We start from the raw sequence: 22,625 nt of genomic DNA on the forward strand, positions 1-22,625 counted from the left end.
TGCTTTTATACCTTTGTTGAAAACCCAGTTTGGCTGCATCTGTGCAGTCTGCCTCTTGAATCTGTTCTTGTCCATCTATCCATTTCTCTATCCTCTCACTAACACAGTACAGCTTTGATCGCTACATCTCCTTCATAAGTCAAGAAGTTGCTCTAACTTCGACATTGTTTTCCCTTTTGCATTAGCAATGCTAGATCATTTGCAGTTCCATATAAATCAATCAATTGATGACATTTTATATTCTTCGGACAGTTTTGAAGTCTTACCTATTTCAAAGAATGTGCTCATCTACATTATTGAATTATTAGAAAAATCATCCAAAATATTCACTTACTGTCTATGCCTTAAAGAGTGATTCAAGAGGTTATGCACATGTGGACACTTTAAAAGTGAAACAGAGCAGAGTGGAAAGTTTATCCCATAACCTAGACTTAGCTGAGATCCCAAAAATGTATCCCTTAGGAACTCAGGAAAACCTCAAGTTGAGTCTCAACAAATTCCTTGGTTCTCTTGTAGTTCTTGCCTCTTGCTTGTACAGCCCAATGTTTAGCCCAGTTCAGGACTGCCTGTCTGAAGACTGCACAGGCCACTCCCCAGACCTTGCCTTTCATTTCATCCACCTCTCCATCCCTGAGCAACAATCTCTGCCTCTTCCACCCAAGGTATGCTTTCTGTGCAAGCACCTTCCTGTGTGACAAATGCAAAATGCTGATAGAGAGAAAGGAAGAGAGAGCACAAGCTTTGAGTTGCTCTCAAGTTATGTGTTTTCACCTCTAGAGCCTGAAACTCTAAAAGCAGAAAACAGCAAGTCTATGCAGAACCCAATTCAACCGCTACTTTTTATACCAGAAAGGTGTGTCACAACCCGTTACTGTACCATGTGCCCAGCACAAACTTTGAGCAACTGCCTATGTCATGAAGACAACTCTTAGAAACTTCTAAGTAACTTGGAACTCCATTATTGAAATTTGTACATGGAAAGAAACATGCACTGTTCAAGAAACAGTTCAGAAGCAATAGTCACGATGTCTTTTGGAAAGCTTTCTCTGGATGGGCACAGAAAGGGGCTCAGCACATTGGCATGTGCTGATACATATGAGATAGGCAGCTCAAAGTTCCTCTGAGGGCATAGACAGAAGGTGCAGTTTTAACATGGGTTGATGTTTTAGAAAGTTGCTTCAAACTTGTTTTTCCTCATATGAAGAATGTGACATACATAATCCCCCAAAATATCCACTTTATAAACTTTAATATATCTAACAAATTGTATTTTCTCTGGATATCATCGCAGCTCCATTTTTTCATTAGGTTCCAGAGACTAGCAAGTCTGCTTTCACTGCACAGACATTAAATGGCATGTCAAGATAACAGAATTGTTATCTATGCCTGGGGAAATAATTTGGAAGAGAAAAATGCCCTAAGAATAAAAAGTAAATGAGAGTGAGCAGGAGGCAGGCAAGAGCCACACATGCTCTTGACTTCCGTGAGCAAAGAGAAGCACACATGCGAATCTGCTGACCGTGTTGTCAGCGAATCTGCTGAGTGCGTTCTCGGCGAATCTGCTGACTGTGCTCTCAGCCCCTTTCACACTGTGTTCTTTTCACCTGGATGAAGAAAACTGCTTTTTCTGAATGGGAGAAGTTCAATCATTCTCCCAAAATGACCCCAGGACATGGCTCAGTAGGTAAAAGTACTTGCCACTAAACCTAATGACCTGAGTTTGATCCCTGGGACCCATGGGTTAGAAGCCAGATAGAGCCAGTTTCCTCTAGCTGTTTTTTGAACTCCGCACTCTTGAGTTCTCTCTCTCTCTCTCTCTCTCTCTCTCTCTCTCTCTCTCTCTCTCTCTCTCTCTCTCTCTCTCTCTCTCTCCATAAATATAAATCATTTAAATAAAGCTTTCTCACTCAGCTGGCTGGACACTGGGGACATTGTTCCACTGTTCAGATGGATGTCGGGGTTCAGTGAAGGAGGGCAGACAGGAGAGCATAGTGGGGGTGAATATGGCAAAGTACATAACAAACAAGCATGAAAAAGTCATGATAAACTCACTGTTTTTTATACTGACTGGAAAATTTTTATTTTAATAAGTTATTTAAGGCACATCTGTCAGCTGATGCAAACAGCAGCAATCTGATTTTGGATCAAAAGGCAAACTTGATAACTTGAAGACATCTTTATCTCTCCTGCTTCAGCACCCAGACCCCAGACCCCAGACCCAGGGAGTGCTTAAGGATCACCAATAAACTTATTTATTTCTGTTTTGACTTCTTTTCTTTTGAAATTCCCCTGAAATTCTTCTCAACAAATGGGTTTTCAGATCTGTTGTCCATTAAAATCCCCCTATCCCCATGCCCCATTTCTAGGATCATCACACAAGACCTCAAGGTGGTTTCATCCATGTAGATTAGATCTCCAATGTGTACCATATTTGTAATTAGAACTGAGAAAACATTTAGTTACAAATCTTTTAAAATAAGGAAAACAAACTCAACAGCAGCAATAACAACACTAATGCTAAGCCTATATGTGATCAGATAAAGAGTACGTTTTAGTGAAATGAAACTGTTTTCCAAATTAAAACAAAAAAAAACAGAAAAGAGAAGAAGAACTGGGGTTGAAGAAGTAGCTCAGAGGTTAAGAGCACCTACTGCTGCTCTTCCAGAGGACACAGTTTAGCTGCCAGCACACACATATGAATGCTCACAACGTCCAGGTGCACACATATCACACACACACACACACACACACACACACACACACACACACACACACACACACAAATCTTTTTAATTTGTTAAATTAAAAAAGTATTAGTAATGGTTATCAGACATTCTAGTTGTATTCTGTCTTCATTACATAGCTGGAAGAGTCTCTAAGAAGTGGCACTGCTGGTGGGCTGTTTGAGGTGTAGATAATGCAGGATTTATGCTGACCCTTTACCTGTTTATCTGATCCCCCAGTAATCAGATGATTATTTAACTGCCTTCAAAGACAATAGTAAGAGTTTCTTTTCTCCCAGGATCATTAGGAACTTGAGGAACTAAGCACATTGATAATTCTTATTACATTTTCATGCTCTGTAACTCCCATTGACTCTTGCACTGTCTCACCTTTGGCCAATGGTGATGGACTGTACGGGGGAATTTTAAGACCTCAGGTTTCCTACACAGACCTGCAGTTTCTCCAAAAGTGTGTTGGGTCTTCTCAGAAAGTGAAGCACCATCTTATGATATGTTCATTGCAACTGCACTGAGAATGGTTTCTGGGTATTTTTAGAAGCCAAACTTCTAAAGGAAATGAGATTCATTTCTTAAAAGCATAAAGTACATCATGGGAGTGCGGACAGCAGGCTGTCTCAGGAGATAAAAGCACTTGTATGCTCATCTGGTGACATGAGTTCAATCCCAGATCCTACAACCTGTCAGAAGAGACACGGCATACAAGAGTTGCCCTCTGACATGCCTCCCAACATGCATGTGCACACACACACACAAATACAATATTATTAAATTTAAACACACCAGGTTTCCATACAGCAAATCAGTGTATAGTTCAGAAAGAATGGTCTTTATTTGTGTCCCCATTTTTCTTCTCTCACTGAACTGACTTAATCTTTTAGGTTATTATCAACTGGTTGCAACTTAAAAGATGTCTTCTGTTTACAATGATGGAAACAGAAGAATTCCCCTTACAATAAGAGATAATTTCTGTTAAATTGTTAACCGTGACCTCTGGGCCACTTCTGTACTAGCCCACCACCCCATTATTCATGACTCATGGGTTGGGAAGGATTTTTGGATTTTTAAATGTGTAGGGAAAAGAATCAACAGAATGTATTTCATGGCAGTTTGTCTAAAGTTCAAAGTTAGTGTCTACAGATAAAGTTTTATTGGAGCACAGCCACACACATTCTTTGCATCCCTACAACTTCTTTCCACATGCAATGGCAGAGCTGAACAGTCAGAGGTCTGGGGCTTGCAAAATTGGAACTAGTCACTGCCTGGTTCTTCACGTAAACACGTTTTCTAGATTCTACCACACTCAGTCATATTGTGTTTCAGTTTTTAAAAAAGACAAATACATTTAATGAATTAAATTTTATTATATAATTATGATATACTATTGTATAACCTTGTTGCCATTCTACAAGGATTTAGGGTATTTTTCTTTTGGTGGTTAAGGATAATTGATATTTCTCATTTCCTTTGCTTTGACTTGGGAATCTTTCTTACTTTGGGCATCAGAATCCTGCTCTCTTTAAAAATGATCACTCTTGGGTTGGGGATTTAGCTCAGTGGTAGAGCACTTGCCTAGCAAGCGCAAGGCCCTCGGTTCCGTCCCCAGCTCCGAAAAAGAAAAAAAAATGATCACTCTAAATTCACTATAGCAAAGAATTGGGATCAGCCTAGTTGTCCATCAGCTGGTGAATGGACAATGAAACTTTGTGTGTATATACATAACTTTGTATATGTACATGTATATATATATATAGTATAGATATACATATAGAAGCATATAAGATTCATATATATGAATGCTGTTCAACTTTAAAGAAATATGTAATCACAAAATTTACAAGGAAATAAGTGGACTTAGAATGTATAACATTAAGTGATATTACATAATCTCAGAGAGAAAAATATCCTGCATATATACATATATATATATATATATGCCTCATATGCAGAATCTAGCTAATGACGCACACCTAGTACAGAATAGCAAGTTTAAAAGACACGAGGAAAGGCTGAATATTAGGAGATGAGGAAAGGCTGAGTGCAAGCAATGAGCAGGAACTGTGGAAAAGGACATTGAGTTCATTGGTTTCTAGTTCTAATCCCTAAGTGCATAAAGAAGCATTCAACAGCCAGAGTGTAAAGCCCAACATGGCTGTTCCAGCTCTACAGAGGCTCAGTGGGTGGTGGAGTCTGCGAGTCTTGTTAATTTCCACCTGAACTGGTTTTTGTTGTTGTTTTGTTTTGTTTTTGCAATATTTTTATTAACAAAGTTTTTTTCATTTTGAAAAATAAAAAAGTAAGCATGGAAGCTTTGAACACGCTTAAGATCTTTAGAAATATTTACACGGCATCAGTACAAATAAATAGTGTGGGCCCAGCACATGCTGGGGTAAATTCTGATCATTTCTGTTATTCAAATGTTCTCCTTCGCCTTGAATAAAACAGTACAACTATCTACAAAACTCTCCCAGATCTTAAGATTAGCTACAGTTTTCTCCCGAAGTTGCCGTTAACCCTCTAAGCATTTAGAAGTACATTTTTTTCTCACTGTTGGTAGGCACCTGGGCTCAGCCAGGCTCCTCAGGGAACTATCCAATCTGGGGTCACAACACTGAATCCAACTAAATTTGCCAATTCAGCAAAATTTTCTGCTTTCTAATTGCAGATTTTTTTTTAACTATCCATATTTTAAGTTTTTGGTCTCTTCAAGGCTACTTAGTCTAATGGTCAGTTTGGCTCTCTGTGGTGTCCTCCCTGGCTACACCCAGACCATCTAACATTCTGTGGGATCCAATTGTGGCTTCTTGCACAGGGCCATCATTGTTAATGTCTGTAAGTTGCCTGTCTGTCTTTGCAGTTTTATTTTTAAATGCTTCACTGACAGGTAGTTTTAATTTGTTTGTGCAAATGTGTATGTATGGTGTATGTATATGTGTGTGTGCATGTGAGTGTGTGTGCATATGTGTGCATGTGCGTGTTGGTGTGCACAGGCCACCATATGCCTGTGAAAGTGAAAGCACAACCTTCATGGGTCAGTTTCCACACTATGGGTCCTGAGCTTGACTCAGGTTGTCAGGCTTGGTGGCAAGGCCCCTTTACCGCTGAGCCATCTTGCATGGCCCATATCATTACAACTGTTATTTTCAGCTGTAAAACTATTAGTAGCTATTTTGTTTTGTGTATATTTTAGACAGTAACTTTTAAGTAGAGATTTCACTTTTTCTAGTAATTTTTTGTTATACATACATTAATTGCTGTCGCTTAGCACGTAAGATTTAGCAGCTGTAGCCCCTCTTTAGTAAGTGAACCATTTCTCAATTTGGAAAACCCATTTGTTGATGGGAAGACGTAGGAGCCTTGTGCCGAGTGCTCGCTCCTTGTCCCTCGCTGGGATGGCAACTATTCTTCATTCCTGGCCCAAGTAGCTCTCTCAAAGGGAAACTTCAGAAAGAGGGGTTCAAACACTTAGAAAAATGTATACCATATGATTCATAAATTCTTTTCTTAGAATGTATCTTGAGAAAATATTCAAAAACTGCCCTTCCAAATCCAGCCACAAAAACAAAAACCAAAAACAACAACAAAAGACATTTACTTCTTGGTTGTTTATAATGTACAGACTTTGGAAAGAAGCAAGCATATTGACAAGAGTAAATAAATTTCAGTTCACTCACATGAGAAACACTATAATGTCATGAAAAATTGTTTCCTGAAACAAAAAATAAAATAGAATGTCGGTGGTTTCTAAATGAAGAAAGTCTTGTCACAAAAACATGCACTAGAAATACTATCCCAGTCTTTATGACATTCTTGTTACCAGAATGAAAGTTGAGACATCACGGTACTCCAGGGATGAGTATGGGGAGGAAGGAATGGTGTAGTGTCTTGAGAAGACAGATAGGCTGTCACCTTAAAGCTCCAACCCAAGATCTCAGAGGCACAGGAGGAAAATAGGAAGCAGGCAGTACCGTGCCATTCAGGGGCTTCCTCATTAAGGGAGAGGCTCAGTTGTTCCTCTAGTTCTTTTTTAAAAACTCTATACTTTTTTTGCAAATTAAAACTTATGTCAGTTAACAGACCCAAAGCCCACACTTTTTCAAAAGTCTTCAAATGTCCTGGGTAAAAGTAAATAAAGGATTAACTGTGATCATCTTAACACCCTGTGGTGGGACTTCTCTTTAACATTTCAAATTCTTAGCAAAGGGGATGGAGAAGCAGCCAAGGTGTGGAAAGACCAAAGGAAGGAAAAGTGAAGGACAGCTCTGGGGCGGACCCATTCCATCTGTGTTTCTAGACTATAGCATCTTGGTTGACTTTTAGTTGGCAGTATACATGTCTACACATACACACTCACACATGCGAGTGTGTGAGAATGCAGACACTGCAGGAGACACACCAATGGTTAATTAATTTAGCAGCCTGTACAGATTTGGCATTTGCAACTCAAACACAACTATTTTTAAGCACAGCTACAATAACCATTTTCAGATTGTTTTGGTGCCTGGATACAGAGAACCTCATTCTCAAAGGAAAGCCACTGTACATTACTATATGAGGAGTTTCTAGACGTGTCTTAATCATTAATTCTTGTTTTGCTTTTGCTGTCTAAGTCAAGACCTGATTTTTGCTTGGATTCATCCACAGGCATCCATAGCACTTAGGAAGGAGAGAGTGTAGGCTGCATACACACAGGCCCTCAGCAAGTGTGCTGTTGAGTCTATACAGCAGGACCAAAGCCAGGAAGCATAGCCCTAAACTCTGTTCATTCTTACTGATTATTTGTTCTTTGGGAAATTACAGAACACCTCTGTCTTTTTTTTCCTCACCTGTAAAATACGGATAAACTGTATGCAGCTTCTAGGGTTGAGATGAAACAGGTTATTACACAGAGCATGGACCCAGCACAAATACCCAATGAATCACACTGTTTTAGTTGCTGTCAGCCAACCTCATCACAACCCAAAATGATGAAGAACCCATACAAGTGTTAGAAAACTTTATAAACTTAAAATAAATTATTTCTAACTCTTAAAAGCCTTTTCATCTAAGAAGGAAGAAAAAAGAAGAGGAAGAGGAGAAATATGCTGGGTGACACAAAAGAACATCTGTGATCCTAGCATTGAGGAGGCTGAAGCTGAAAGATTGCAAGCTCGTGTCCAGTCTGAGCTACATAGTGTGACCCTCAGAAAGAGATAGATGAAAATGGGTACACAGATGACAGGTTGATAGAGCTAAAGAGATGATAGACAGACAATAGGTTGATAGAGATAAGTAGATAATAAGCATATGGGTAGGCAAACATAAAAATGATATATTAATAAAGAAAGCTAAGTAGATGATATACTAGTGGATAGATGGATAGATAGATGATAGATAAATAGATAGATAGATTGATTGATTATAGATAAATAGATAGGTGATATAGACAGACAGATAGATAAAACATAGATGATAAATAGATGATGATATAGGGATAGGTGGATGATAGATGACCAATAGATGATAAATAGGTAGATGATAGATGTAGATGGATAAGCAACATATACTTCCTTGTACAATATCATCTTGAACTTCATCTAATGCTTTATTTAAAATGATAGAACATACTTTCTGACTCACTCCTGCTTCTTTTTAAGTACATTTTACTAATAAGATTTTAGAAGAGGTTTTCTACAGAACCCAGTGTACACAGTTGACCCAATGTCCAAACATGTCTGTCCTGAACACATAATTATTCACATTCAATGGTTATTATTCACTCTTAATGATCAGAGTTGTATAAAATTCTGCTTTCTGAAAATAAAGTACAAATGTGTGTATGATTAATTCTTTTGTCCTCTCAGATAACTGTCTTACTTCTGAGCTCACAGGGCTATAACACCATGTACCCACTACACCATAAAGTCAGAAAAGCAGAGGCAGACTGCAGAGATTACATAATCTAGAAAGTAAAATACAGTTTAAACCACAATTTGGATTTGCATCTTAGCACAACCAGATATTTCAGTTATGAATTAAATTCCCTATTCTTCCATTTTCTCATCTGTAAAATGGATTTGCTGGTATGTTTACCTAGGGTTGTCAGTAGAATTAAATGGAATAAGATTTACAAAATATTTTACATGTTGTCTCATATTAAAAGTCCCAGGAAAGGGCTGGGAAGATGCCTCAGTCAGTAAGGTAACTTCTGTGAAAGCAGGAGGATTTGAGTTCAAATCTCAGCACCCTGATGAAAATTGGGTATAATTACACACATCTGTAATCTCAGCATAGAAGCAAAGATTGGTAGATCATTGACTGCCCTAGGAGAGGTCCTGTTTAGTGTAAGACCCTAGTTCCAAAAATAAAATAGAATAGTAGAGAAAGATAAGCAACGCCTACCTCTGACTTACACATGTATGTACACAGAGACACATAGGTACATGCAAACACACATTCACCTCAACTCATGTTTTATTCATGAGTAAACAGTAAGCATCTATACTGTGCCAAGTACAATTTATTTTGTAATCAACCATAGAAAGATAAAGACATTCAAGAAATCATCATACACATCATCAGAGAAGAACAAGTGTAGTAAATGCTGTGATGGAAAAGCCAAGGCTGATTTTACGACTGTTAAAAGATAACTCCTCCTAGACTGGAGTCTGGAGCATAAAATGGGTACAGGCAGACCAGAGAGCCTTTCCCAAAGGAAGTGGAATTTAAGCTGAGACCAAAGCAGTGAATGGGAGCCTCCATCATGAAGATGATGGAGATACAGAGAATACCCCATGGACGAAAAACAGCAGGTCCTGACAGAAGGTCCTAAGAGAAGAATTCTGTGAATCAGAATGTCCTGAGAAAAGTCAGAGCAGTGTGGGAAGGAACAAGAAGCAACACAAGATCAAACGTTCTAAGAGACCATACTAAGGATTCTAGATTCCATCTCAGAGTCCAGGAAGATGGTTATGACACATAAGCAAAAGATCACCAAACTGAAATTTCAGACAGTGATGAGAACATGCAGAAGTCCTATGAGAAGGCTATTGCAGGTGACAAGCTTTTGTGACTCGGCTTGAACAGCAGAGTTGGATGGCAGGAAGGACTCGGAAAATGTTAGGCAGATCATCCACTGGGAATGACCAGGAGAAGATGTCAAAAGTGATTTCTGTTGCAGCTTTTCATCCAGTGTAACAAACACCTGAGGTAAACGATCCCAACAGAGGAAGAACTTGCATCATAGTTTTACAGGTGTTAGTCCATGATGCCAGGAAGTGACAAATAGAGTGCTTACTCACAGCATCAAAAAGGGAGGGCTAACTAGCCTTCTCCTCTTTCTTCTCTTACTCCACCCAGACTCCCATCCTGTACCTGTACCACCCACATTCAGAGCTGGTCTTTCCTTTTTGGCTCATCTGTAGAAACATCCTCGCAGGCAAGATGAAAATGTGATGACCCCGTCTTCCAGGTGCCTCTAAACCTAATCAAGTAGAATACCAAAATCAGCCACCACTATGTCCTACTTTCTGTGACCAAAGAGCAGTTGCTATCTATCACTTATAAGGTGGGGAGCCCTAGAAGACAAGCAGAACCACATGAGTTTCTTTGGACTTAACTACCATACAAGTTCCTAGGAGAATTTAAGTGGAAATGTATTTGAAGTTGTGAGTTCAAACACTAAGGACTAAACCACACATTTAATAGCTGGATGCCAGCTACAGATACTCATCTCAAAAGTGTCCATTTTTCTCAAGTAGGTTTCTGAAAGATCTCAAATACTTCAACACAATTCCTACAGTAGCAAATGGAAGGCAAATTAACAGGAAGGATTATGAGCCAGGAATCTGAAAATCAGAGTGCTTTGCCTTATTCCTGGATGGTCACATCCTTACCTATTTGTAGCCCAGTCAACTTGGCTCTTCATGCCCTACAGGTTTATAGACAGTGGATAATGATTTGATAATGAATAACTTCAATATCATTCAGAGCAAATAGTAATTTGTGATGATTTGTAAATTCCTTAAAAATTCTTCCAGTGGACAATTTCTTGGTTACAATATTTAAAAAAAAAAAAAAGCAAGACATTGAAATCGTCGAATTTAGAGCCAGGTGTGGTACTGCATGCATTTAATCCCAGCACTCAGGAGGCAGAAAGAAACAGGAGGATCTTTGAGTTTGAGGTCAGTCTGGTTTACAAAGTGAAGTTCCAAGACAGCCAGAGCTACACAAAGAAACCCTGTCTCAAAAATACCAAAACAGAAGAGACTACACTCTGCCCACATTTCTGACTCCAGAGGAAAACACATCTGGGACCCTGGTGCACCAGGGGCGGGGGGGGGGGGTGGGTGGTGGAGGCACAGGCCCTCCTGGTTGCCGCCCTCATGGACAGTTCAAGAGCAACCCCTCCAGGAGTAACTTCAGCCACGGGACCACAGGTAAGACCAACTTTTCTACTTCAAGCGACCTGCCTGGTGGACTCAGGACACAGGACCACAAGAACAGCTGAAGACCAGTAGACAGGAAAGACTACACACCCAAAAGCAGAACACTCTGTTCCCATAACTGACTGAAAGAAAACAGGAAAACAGGTCTACAGCACTCCTGACACACAGGCCTATAGGATGGTCTAGCCACTGTCAGAAATAGCACAACAAGGTAACACCAGAGATAATCTGATGGCGAGAGGCAGGCACATGAACCCAGGCAACAGAAACCAAGACTACATGGCATCATTGGAGCCCAATTCTCCCACCAAAGCAAACACTGAATATCCAAACACACCAGAAAAGCAAGATCTAGATTTAAAATCACATTTGATCATGATGATGGAGGACTTCAAGAAAGACATAAAGAACTCCCTTAGAGAAATGGAGGAAAATATAAATAAACAAATAAAAGCCTATAGAGAGGAATCACAAAAATCCCTGAAAGAATTCCAGGAAAACACAATCAAACAGGTGAAAGAATTAAAAATGGAATTAGAAGCAATAAAGAAAGTACAAGGGAAAACAACGCTGGATATAGAAAATCAAAGGAAGAGACAAGGAGCCGTAGATACAAGCATCACCAACAGAATACAAGAGATAGAAGAGAGAATCTCAGGAGCAGAAGATTCCATAGAAATCATCTACACAACTGTCAAAGATAATGTACAATGGAAAAAGCTACTGGTCCAAAACATACAGGAAATCCAGGACTCAATGAGAAGATCAAACCTAAGGATAATAGGTATAGAAGAGAGTGAAGACTCCCAGCTCAAAGGACCAGTAAATATCTTCAAAAAAATCATAGAAGAAAACTTCCCTAACCTAAAGAAAGAGATGCCCATAAACATACAAGAAGCCTACAGAACTCCAAATAGATTGGACCAGAAAAGAAACACCTCCCGTCACATAATAGTCAAAACACCAAATGCACAAAACAAAGAAAGAATATTAAAAGCACTAAGGGAAAAAGGTCAAGAAACATATACAGGCAGACCTATCAGAATCACACCAGACTTCTCGCCAGAGACTATGAAAGCCAGAAGATCCTGGACAGATGTCATACAGACCCTAAGAGAACACAAATGCCAACCCAGGTTACTGTATCCAGCAAAACTCTCAATTAACATAGATGGAGAAACCAAGATATTCCATGACAAAACCAAATTTACACAATATCTTTCTACAAATCCAGCCCTACAAAGGATAATAAATGGTAAAGCCCAACATAAGGAGGCAAGCTACACCCTAGAAAAAGCAAGAAACTAATCATCTTGGCAACAGAACAAAGAGAAGCACACAAACATAATCTCACATCCAAATATGAATATAACAGGAAGAAACAATCACTATTCCTTAATATCTTTCAACATCAATGGACTCAACTCCCCAATAAAAAGACATAGATTAACAAACTGGATATGCAATGAGGACCCTGAATTCTGCTGCCTACAGTAAACACACCTCAGAGACAACGACAGACACTACCTCACAGTAAAAGGCTGGAAAACAACTTTCCAAGCAAATGGTCTGAAGAAGTGAGCTGGAGTAGCCATTCTAATATAGAATAAAATCAATTTTCAACTAAAAGTCATCAAAGAAGATAAGGAAAGACACTTCATATTCATCAAAGGAAAAATCCACCAAGATGAACTCTCAATCCTAAATATCTATGCTCCAAATAATAGGGAACCTACATACATAAGATAAACCTTACTAAAGCTCAAAGCACACATTGCACACACAATAATACTAGGAGATTTCAACACCCAACTCTCATCAATGGACAGATCATGGAAACAGAAATTAAACAGAGACATAGACAGACTAAGAGAAGTCATGAACCAAATGGACTTAACAGATATTTATAGAACATTCTATCCTAAAACAAAAGGATATACCTTCTTCTCACCACCTCATGGTACCTTCTCCAAAATTGACCATATAATTGGTCATAAAACAGGCCTCAATAGATACAGAAAGATAGAAATAATCCCATGCGTTCTATCAGACCACTACGGGCTAAAGCTGGTCTTCAACAACAATAAGGGAAGAATGCCCACATATACATGGAAGTTGAACAATGATAACCTGGTCAAGGAAGAAATTAAAGACTTCTTAGAATTTAATGAAAATGAAGGTACTACATACCCAAACTTATGGGACACAATGAAAGCTGTGCTAAGAGGAAAACTCATTGCTCTGAGTGCCTGCAGAAAGAAACAGGAAAGAGCATATACCAGCAGCTTGACAGCACACCTAAAAGCTCTAGAACAAAAAGAAGCAAATACACCCAGGAGGAGTAGAAGGCAGGAAATAATGAAACTCAAAGCTGAAATCAACCAAGTAAAAACAAAAAGGACCATACAAAGAATCAACAGAACCAAAAGTTGGTTCTTTGAGAAAATCAACAAGATAGATAAACCCTTAGCCAGACTAACGAGAGGACACAGAGAGTGTGTCCAAATTAACAAAATCAGAAATGAAAAGGGAGACATAACTACAGATTCAGAGGAAATTCAAAAAATCAAAATACAAAAGCCTATATTCAACAAAACTTGAAATTCTCCAGGAAATGGACAATTTCCTAGACAGATACCAGGTACCGAAAAATCAGGAACAGATAAACCATTTAAACAAACCCATAACTGCTAAAGAAATAGAAGAAGTCATTAAAGGTCTCCCAACCAAAAGGAGCCCAGGTCCAGATGGCTTCAGGGCAGAATTCTATCAGACCTTCATAGAAGACCTCATACCAATACTATCCAAACTATTCCACAAAATTGAAACGGATGGAGTGCTATCAAATTCCTTCTTTGAAGCCACAATTACTCTTATACCTAAACCACACAAAGACCCAACAAAGAAAGAGAACTTCAGACCAATTTCCCTTACGAATATCGACGCTAAAATACTCAATAAAATTCTGGCAAACCGAATCCAAGGGCACATCAAAACAATCATCCACCATGATCAAATAGGCTTCATCCCAGGCATGCAGGGATGGTTTAATATACAGAAAATCATCAACATAATCCATTATATAAACAAACTGAAAGAACAAAACCACATAATCATTTCATTAGATGCTGAGAAAGCATTTGACAAAATTCAACACCCCTTCATGATAAAAGGCCTGGAAAGAATCGGAATTCAAGGCCCATACCTAAACATAGTAAAAGCCATATACAGCAAACCAATAGCTAACATTAAATTAACTGGAGAGAAACTTGAAGCAATCCCACTAAAATCAGGACTAGACAAGGCTGCCCACTCTCTCCCTACTTATTCAATATAGGTCTTGAAGTTCTAGCCAGAGCAATCAGACAACAAATGGAGATCAAATGGATACAGATCGGAAAAGAAGAAGTCAAAATATCACTATTTGCAGATGATATGATAGTATATTTAAGTCATTCCAAAAGTTCCACCAGAGAACTACTAAAGCTGATAAACACCTTCAGCAAAGTGACTGGGTATAAAATTAACTCAAATAAATCAGTAGCCTTCCTCTACACAAAAGATAAACAAGCTGAGAAAGAAATTGGGGAAATGACACCCTTCATAATAGTCCCAAATAATATAAAATACCTCGGTGTGACTTTAACCAAGCAATTGAAAGATCTGTACGATAAGAACTTCAAGCCTCTGAAGAAAGAAATTGAAGAAGATCTCAGAAGATGGAAAGATAAGGGTTGGAGATTTGGCTCAGTGGTAGAGCGCTTGCCTAGGAAGCGCAAGGTCCTGGGTTCGATCCCCAGCCCCGAGGAAAAAAAAAAAGAAAAAAAAAAAGAAAAAAAAAGAAGATGGAAAGATCTCCCATGCTCATGGATTGGCAGGATTAATATGGTAAAAATGGCCATTTTATCAAAAGTGATCTACAGATTCAATGCAATCCCCATCAAAATACCAATCCAATTCTTCAAAGAGTTAGACAGAACAATTTGCAAATTCATCTGGAATAACAAAAAACCCAGGATAGCTAAAACTATCCTCAACAATAAATGGACTTCAGGGGGAATCACTATCCCTGAACTCAAGCAGTTATTACAGAGCAATAGTGATAAAAACTGCGTTGTATTGGTACAGAGACAGACAGATAGACCAGTGGACTAGAATTGAAGACCCAGAAATGAACCCACACACCTATGGTCACTTGATTTTTGACGAAGGAGCCAAAACCATCCAATGGAAAAAAGATAGCATTTTCAGCAAATGGTGCTGGTTCAACTGGAGGTCAGCATGTAGAAGAATGCAGATCGATCCATGCTTATCACCCTGTACAAAGCTTAAGTCCAAGTGGATCAAGGACCTCCACATCAAACCAGATACACTCAAACTAATAGAAGAAAAAGTGGGGAAGCATCTGGAACACATGGGCACTAGAGAAAATTTCCTGAACAAAACACCAATGGCTTATGCTCTAAGATCAAGAATCAACAAATGGGATCTCATAAAACTGCAAAGCTTCTATAAGGCAAAGGACACTGTTGTTAGGACAAAACAACAACCAACAGATTGGGAAAAGATCTTTACCAATCCTACAACTGATAGAGGGCTTATATCCAAAATATACAAAGAACTCAAGAAGTTAGACTGCAGGGAGACAAATAACCCTATTAAAAATGAGGTTCAGAGCTAAACAAAGAATTCACAGCTGAGAAACACCTAAAGAAATGTTCAACATCTTTAGTCATAAGGGAAATGCAAATCAAAACAACCCTGAGATTTCATCTCACACCAGTGAGAATGGCTAAGATCAAAAACTCAGGTGACAGCAAATGCTGGCGAGGATGTGGAGAAAGAAGAACACTCCTCCATTGTTGGTGGGATTGCAGACTGGTACAACCATCCTGTAAATCAGTCTGGAGGTTCCTCAGAAAATTGGACATTGAACTACCTGAGGACCCAGCTATACCTCTCTTGGGCATATACCCAAAAGATGCCCCAACATATAACAAAGACACATGCTCCACTATGTTCACCGCAGCCTTATTCATAATAGCCAGAAGCTGGAAAGAACCCAGAGGCCCTTCAACAGAGGAATGGATACAGAAAATGTGGTACATCTACACAATGGAATATTACTCAGCTATCAAATACAATGACTTTATGAAATTCATAGGCAAATGGATGGAACTGGAAAATATCCTCCTGAGTGAGGTAACCCAATCACAGAAAAACACACATGGTATGCACTCATCGATAAGTGGCTATTAGCCCCAATGCTTGAATTACCTTAGATGCACAGAACACATGAAACTCAAGAAGGATGACCAATATGTGGATGCTTCACTCCTTCTTTAAAAGGGGAACAAGAATACCCTTGGGAGGGAATAGGGAGGCAAAGTTTAGAACAGAGGCAGAAGGAACACCCATTCAGAGCCTGCCCCACATGTGGCCCATACTTACACAACCACCAAACTAGATAAGATGGACGAAGCAAAGAAGTGCAGGCCAACAGGAACAGGATGTAGATCTCTCCTGAGAGACACAGCCAGAATACAGCAAATACAGAGGCGAATGCCAGCAGCAAACCACTGAACTGAGAACGGGACCCCCGTTGAAGGAATCAGAGAAAGAACTGGAAGAGCTTGAAGGGGCTTGAGACCCCATATGAACAACAATGTCAATCAACCAGAGCTTCCGGGGACTAAGCGACTACCCAAACACTAAACATGGACTGACCCTGGGCTCCAACTGTATACGTAGCAATGAATAGCCTAGTAAGAGCACCAGTGGAAGGGGAAGCCCTTGGTCCTGCCAAGACTGAACCCCCAGTGAACGTGATTGTTGGGGGGAGGGCAGTAATGGGGGAAGGATGGGGAGAGGAATACCATAGAGAAGGGGAGAGGGAGGAGTTACGGGGATGTTGGCCAGGAAACCGGGAAGGGGAATAACAATCGAAATGTAAATAAGAAATATTCAAGTTAATAAAGATGAAAAAAATAAAATAAACAGTCTCTCTGAGAAAGAAAAAAAAACCAAAACAACCAATTTGCTCTCCCTCAGCGCCATTTGTGTCTCAAGAAGTTCTAAAACCTTGGGGTTAAGAGGCTTCATAATCGGGCTGGGGATTTAGCTCAGTGGTAGAGCGCTTACCTAGGAAGCGCAAGGCCCTGGGTTCGGTCCCCAGCTCCAAAAAAAAGAACCAAAAAAAAAAAAAGAGGCTTCATAATCAGTTCTGGTTTACTAACTTATTTTCTTACTTCTTTGAGAGTTTCATGAAACCTGTTTTGACGATATTTAACACCCTCTCCTATGTCTTCTCAGAAATACCCCTTTTCAATCCTTCACAATCCAAAATATTTTGCTGCCAAAATATTCTTGGATATGTGGTCTTCCATTTTAGAACAATCAACTTACCAAGGTTCTCATGACTCATTAATTATTATTTTAATATTTGTATTTTTCTTTGACCATCTCATGCATTTATACAATGTAGTTTTACAACATCCATCTGCCATTATTTCCCTCCAGGCTCCAGTTCTCCCAAGTGCCCCCCACCCTGGCCAAATTCTTACCCCCAGTAAGATGCTCTACAATGAGTAAGATTCTGGTCACGTTATTTCAAGCAATTCCCTGATGGGAATAGATATCAGGTGAGATGTCAGGCAGGAATCACACAACATTGGAGAACAACCTTTCCTGAAAAACATGACTGCCCTTAATAACAGAAAAATGACACCTCCAACACAGGATTGGATCTTTCTCCTTAAATAATTACTTATATTTATTTATGTGTGTGTGTGCATGTGTGCCTACTTGTCTGTGTATGTGCCATACACATGCAGGTGCACATGAAGGCCAAAAATGGTACTGGATCCCTTGGAACTGGAGTAGGGCTGTTTGTGAGCTGCTGGATGTGGGTGAAGGGAGACGAAAACCCAGGTTTCCCAGAGCAGCAAATGCTCTTAACCACTGAGCAATCTCTCCAGCTCTGAGATTAGACCTTTCAAAGAGCCTTGAATGGTTTGGGTGCTATTTTGGATTTGTCCTTACCACTCTCCCCCATGAATCTTCCCTTCTGCCTTCTTCTGGCTTCTCTTCTATCTTCCCCTTTCCTGTTTTCTGGGTTTTACCAAACTTTCTGAGCCATTGTTAAACTTCCACCGGAGTCGCTGGACATTCTGAGTGATTGCTATCCATTGGCCTTAAGAAAATGTCTAGTGCATGTGTTGCCTCTTAGAAAACACATTTTAGTCCATAATCAAACATATCAACATCTGTATATACCATTTATTCTACCTTTAAATGAATCACAATGAATAAAAGGCACCATCGCTCTGTGACTGAACAAGCGCACTTATGTTCAAATCCAGATTGAATTTCCTATTCTCCTTTGATATTTGTGAGAGAGTTTGGTGGACACTGGAGTAAAAGAAACCTGCAACTAACTTGTTATCAAACAAAGTGGCTGTTCGGTCTCCTCGAATTTGCACTTCTCTGGGGAGAAGTCACTGAGCTTAATAAAGAGAGAGATAATCAGGATTGATTTTTCTCTCTTTCTCTAAATTTCTCTGGACATAGTGTGAAAAATAAGTTGAAAGATGTATAAGTCAAGATTCTTTAGAGTAACAGAGCTAATAGAATGGATATATGTATCATATATATGTATATATATATATATATGTATACACTACACACATACAAACACACACACACACACACACACACACACACACACACACACACAGCTGCCTATGAATAGAAAATCCAAGAATCTAGTAGTTGTTTATTCAGTCCACAAGGCTGAATGTCTCAGCTAGTCTTCAGTATATACTAGAATCCCAGAAGTAGTAGGCTCTAGCCCCAGTGAAAGAATAGACTTGCTAACAAAAAGATAGCAAGCAGGAATAGAGAAAAAGCTTCCTTCATCCATGTTATCATGGAAGGCATGGCCCAGATAAGAGGTTGGTTTTCCAAGATCAAAAGATCTGGATTAAAGGTGTGTCTTCCCACCTCAGCAATCCAAATTAGAAGTGGATCTTCCCACTTCACATTAAGTGAAAATCCCTCACAGGTGTGCCCCTCCATTTTGGGCTTTTAGTTAATTCCAGACATAGCCAAGTTGACAACCAAGAACAGCTACTGCAGAAGGGGTAAGACCAACAACAGGAAACCAGTTAGAGGGCTGGCACAGGGTCATAAGCAAAGGAGATGGTGGCCAGAGTAGAGATGGACAGTGACAGGAGATTGAAAGTTCTGTGGTCAGGACACGTGAGCTGTCATGAAGGAGTTGAGAGAGTGAGTGGTTGTAGTGGCCGTCAGGGTTCTAGCTTGAGTAACTGAGGGAAAAGGCTGCCATTGACTGCATGTAGAGCAAGAAGGAGCCATGGGGTCCATGGGAGACAGTGAGTTGGATTTGTTAAGGGTGAAACAGTTTGTGAGAATCAGGAGAAAGTTCTGATAATATGCATGCCCTGGAGACAGGAGCTTGGGATTCAGACAGAGTCTAGAGAATGGGATGTGAGAGAGTCATGGGTCAAAGAAAGTCAAGGAGTCTAAATCAATGAGCTGCTCTAAATGTAGTCTCCTCCCTGAAAGAATCACACAGTTCACAGGAGAGACTGCGGGATACTTGGTTAAGTTTGTATAGTTAAAAGGAAAAATGTCTCCTTCAAGCAAAGATGAACTCCTTAAATATTTCATTTATGATAGACAATTCTCATTTATGATGCCCATTATTAAGATAGTACATATATTATTGCTGCTTTAAATTTCATTGCTCCAATCCCTTATAGTATTTTTAAACTGGCTGGCATCATTGTATGTAGAAGCTATATTATAGATTCCAAGAGATGTCCTGTATTTTTTAAACAAACTATTAAAACTCTTGGCTATATCCACTCTGACAGTTAAAATACCCATATCGGGTAGAAGTCAGGAACTATGGTTCTCTCTAGGACTGGAAAGATGTGTGGAGCCACAGACAACCCATCCCTGGCTCCTCCTGGGCCACTGTGGGCAGGAGGGTGAGGTTGGCATGCAGGAGCCATGAATGAAAAACAGTTATTCTGATTCTTACATACTGCTGGAGGGTGGCCCCTGAATCAGTGGACATGCCTATTGGTAACCTGGTAGCCATCAAAAAGTACATGGTACATAGTTTCCATGTAAGGAAATTGTCCAGAAAGCATTAAACAGCATCAAGAACCAAAACCCTTTCGTGAGCTCTCCTGTTCACTTTTCACTACCCCAACATCAGCCAGCTCACCCATGACCTTGCTGGCAAAAAACAGGACTTAGACTTCATTCGGCCTTTCTGTTCAATGCAAAGGAACACAGTCCTGATAAAAAATCCCACACTTCCTCCTAGGCAGACCGATTTTGGTTATTTATGTCACTGCTTCAGATTGATGATGTTTGGCTCCAGACTCGGGTCCACAAATATGGGTGGGGATGATAGCTATCACAGCTGAAGTACAGGCTTTAGCTCTTCCTTCAGGACCCTGTAAAATGTTTTTATAAGTACTGGAAGTAATAATTTTATGAAGTGCCTGCAACTTAACCATATAAAATTGCTTAGAGAATGCTCTCATTTTCATGTAAACATGAGCATCTTGAGGATCAGGAAGATACAGTTTGGAATATGAGTTAAGATTCCTCTCCTCTCTCTCTCTCTCTCTCTCTCTCTCTCTCTCTCTCTCTCTCTCTCTCTCTCTCTCTCTCCCTCCTCTCTCAGTGTATTTATAATTGTGAGTGAATGAGGCCAGAAATTTATTCAAAATACCATCTTCTTCCATCAACAAAGACCCCATAAACATTCACTCAGCACTGTTTCCATCACCAAAACAGATACAAAGGCTCACAAGTAGCATGCACTAGAGTCATAAAGATAAAGGACACCATTCCACACGTGCTAAAAACTGTTGCTAGTGTTGGGGATACAGCAGCAGAGCCAAAACTGAAATGGTCTGTCCTCTTGGGGACTAAATAAATAAATAGATGAATAAGTAAATAAATGTAAACAAATAGACAGATGGACAGACAAGCGGGCAGGCAGGCAGGTGGGCAGGCGAGCAGATGGATAGATAGATAGATAGATAGATAGATAGATAGATAGATAGATAGATAGATAGATGAAAATGGAAGTGGATGCTAGAGAAGAAACTAATAAGAAGTGTGAAATGGTGGAAAGTGTAAGAAAGCAGGTTAGATTTCAGGTCTAGAGGGGTGAAATTTTGAGAACAAAAGGAAATTTGAATAGATTTATCTTTAAGTATCTGTAAGAGGCAGGTCACTGAGAAGAGAAGAATGGAGTGAAGAACCATAGCCACGTTTCAGAGACTGTCTTAGTGGATCACTGAAGAGACAGTAAAGGTCTCCTGGGCCAAGGAAAAAGCCTGCATGTTGGAAACTCATAACACATGTGCACAGGCATTGACTGGGCATGTGTATAGACTCTGAGCTCCACAGGCAGGACCTATGTGCCTGCCTCTGACCACCTCCTCTCCAGTTCTCACCACACTGCCTGACTCTGAGAAGTATTTGTTGAACGATTAAATGATGGAAGGGAAGATTGTACAGAAACTAGTGCAGGGTCTTGATGAAGGGTCTCAAGTTATTATGATGAGCTCAAGTTAATATGATGAGCTCGGACGCAGTCTTAAGAGTAACAAAAAGCTCCTGTGTGACCCATGTCATCAGAGAGATGCTTCTCGTTTTGAAGGAGAGAATTGGTGCTCAAGGCATTGTTGGCTAGGGAGACAGGACTTTTGAAGAGCTCTGGTTTAGGCAACTTGGAGGTATTTGGGGGAAAGTGTTCTGTATCTGGAGGACTTTCCTGAGACAAGCAGAGAAGGCCGTGAAGTATACTTCATCTTTCATTTGTTGTTTCTTGCCTTTCCTAATCTGAGAGAAATGGTATCTCTGTCTCTTGGAGAATAGCTAGCCATTCCATTCCCCACTGAACAGGGCCTCAGGAGACCCAAGTTTGCACATTATTTTCACTCATCATGTCCTTCCATGGATCCACCCTTTCTTACCTGTCTACCATTTCTTAAAAAGACCCAACATGCTGATTCTCTCAAAGAAGGAGCCACTTGTCTGCACTTAAGCATACAACGAGAACTACATAGTTTCCAGTTATAGTTAAACAGGGGAAGGGATAGGAGAGATCCTTCCAGAAAGGTCCTCAAGTCACATCTTCTGCTCCTACTCCAAAATTGGGCACTGTCATGAGACACAGGCTGAATGAGATGCATCAGGCAAAGACTTACCTCGTTCTCACTAGCTTCCCAGGCTTAGCCATGTTCCCCATCAGCACAGATCACTGTAAGATACTAATAGAAACTGATGGCCTCTCCCCAAGAAGATGTAAATGGTATATACAAAGGCTTGAATTGAAATTCACAGGGAGTCTGTTTATGGGTCTTGACTTGTGAACTTGAGTTCTTGTATACGCTAATCCAGGCAG

General features: G+C 39.9%; 1 protein-coding gene and 1 long non-coding RNA gene across 8 annotated transcripts in view; both read left to right on the top strand.

The window, feature by feature from the left end:
• The window catches only part of Adra1a (adrenoceptor alpha 1A), a 105,587-nt gene that overhangs the window by 62,220 nt on the left and 20,742 nt on the right, over window positions 1–22,625 (top strand).
• LOC148001005 (uncharacterized) lies at window positions 1,574–2,267 on the top strand. The gene is made up of 2 exons (XR_015638891.1): window positions 1,574–1,684; window positions 2,092–2,267. It is a non-coding gene; the product is annotated as an uncharacterized LOC148001005 (long non-coding RNA).

The sequence above is a fragment of the Rattus norvegicus genome, chromosome 15, assembly GCF_021556685.1.
Source record: "Rattus norvegicus strain SHRSP/BbbUtx chromosome 15, alternate assembly SHRSP_T2T, whole genome shotgun sequence".
NCBI lineage: Eukaryota > Metazoa > Chordata > Mammalia > Rodentia > Muridae > Rattus > Rattus norvegicus.